Source organism: Sinocyclocheilus rhinocerous, unplaced genomic scaffold, assembly GCF_001515625.1.
Source record: "Sinocyclocheilus rhinocerous isolate Xijiao unplaced genomic scaffold, SAMN03320098_v1.1 C36742802, whole genome shotgun sequence".
NCBI classification, from domain to species: Eukaryota; Metazoa; Chordata; class Actinopteri; order Cypriniformes; family Cyprinidae; genus Sinocyclocheilus; species Sinocyclocheilus rhinocerous.
In genome coordinates this window covers 1-1655 of record NW_015785502.1, presented here as the reverse complement: position 1 = coordinate 1655, position 1655 = coordinate 1, and the positions used below count along the sequence as shown (strand labels likewise).

At 36.2% G+C, this 1655-nt stretch overlaps 1 long non-coding RNA gene across 1 annotated transcript; it reads right to left on the bottom strand.

Annotated features, from left to right (window-relative positions):
- Positions 1-6: 6 nt before the first annotated feature.
- LOC107736498 (uncharacterized) lies at positions 7-1635 on the bottom strand. Its single transcript, XR_001639684.1, has 3 exons — positions 1500-1635; positions 1277-1358; positions 7-454 (listed from the first exon to the last, which is right to left on the bottom strand). It is a non-coding gene; the product is annotated as an uncharacterized LOC107736498 (long non-coding RNA).
- Positions 1636-1655: the final 20 nt, after the last annotated feature.

Here is a 1655-nt window from a genome sequence, read left to right as displayed (position 1 = left end):
TTTTTTTCTTGACCAAATGAACACTTCATTTTCGTTTTTTGTGTTTCAGTAAAAACTAATTTCGGTGCATCGCTGGTTTCATTGAGTTGACATTTAGCATTTATATTTTAAAACTTATTTAGACACTTCTTTTGTTGCAGCCATTTCAAAAATGTTCATGTTCTGTATGATCATATTCGGAGCTGGTTTCTTTCAGTGTTATGGCCCTTGTAAAGTGCCGTACCCAAGGTGAAACTAGGTGCAGTCTTGAGTTCCACACCCTGTTAAACACACTTTCAAGTGTCTCTAGAGTTCGTCAGGACTCAATCAGACTGTTTCTGTCCAGCCAGGCTTTCAGTAGTGGGACGTTCCTGTCCATCCAGCGGATGTTCTGCTGGATCTTCTGCAGGGCCTGTTGAACGCTGCGGAGCCCAGAGCCCTGATCCTGCGCTAGTGACCCGAAGAAAGACTGAACCTACAGGAACAACACAAACAACCAACCACAGTGTTCTTAGATTTCTACTGACACCAATCAGTGCAAGTGCAATGCTTTCGTTTACATATCCATTAACCAGAAATGATCGGTCACCCATGATTCATGTGAAGTCATGTGACCTCAGCATGTTGGCAGCTTAAACAGCTGTAATGTAGAAGTGTGTACGTAATATTTCTCAAAAGATACTATAAATATAAATATTTCTCAAATTCATCAAGTACTGGGGAAAAAATTACAAATATTGTTAACATTAGTAAATGCATTGAACTAACATGAACAAAGAATGAGCAATATATTTTTAAAGCATTTATTAATCTTCGTTAATGTTAGTAAAAATAGAATTGTTAATTGTTGGAGGCTTGTTAAATGAACATTTAAAAAGTTCATTGCAACTTTTTTCTCAGAATTCTGAGTTTATATCTCAATTCAGACTTTTCTTTGCAGAACAGTGTTTATATCTTGCAACTTTGCATTTAGATCTTGCAAGTTTTTGAAAAAGTGAGAGATGTAATCTCAGAGTTGCGGAAAAAAAACAAAGAAAAAAGAATGGCAAGAAAAATAGAATTGTGAGATAAAAACTAAGAATAGCAAGAAAAAGTCTGAATTGTAAGAAGAAAAAAAAGAGTCACATTTACATAATTATCCTGTGGCAAAAAAAGCTTGTTAATTTAAAATGCATTAACTAATGCTCCCTAATAACACTAACATTGACTAATATTAATAAATGCTGTAGAAGTATAGTTCGATATTCATGTTAACTAATGTTTGCATTCATACGTTTTAAAAAGACTCCTAAAGTACCTCATCGAGCATTTCTCTGGTGGAATACTGATCGGTCACTCCGACCGCCATGCGAGATATCGCAGACGAACCGAGATCAAACCTAAAAGGAGGATTTGGATTTAATACACCACTATTCACAATCTAACATGCTACAATGTGTCATAAGCGCCATAAAACAAGAATGTGATTTTATTTGACATATAACAAGGTCTTTAGGTAGATATGAAAGCTTGCTACACACTTTTTCACAAGTTTCTCCCAGTTGGTTTTCAAGAAGTCCCAGGCGAGTTTGAAACCTTTTGGGTTTTTACTGACGCTGATGACCAGCGACGGCAGGTCTTGAGTTTTTATGATCTCTCCTTCAATGGTTCTTTCCAAAAGCCTAGACAGAACGAGA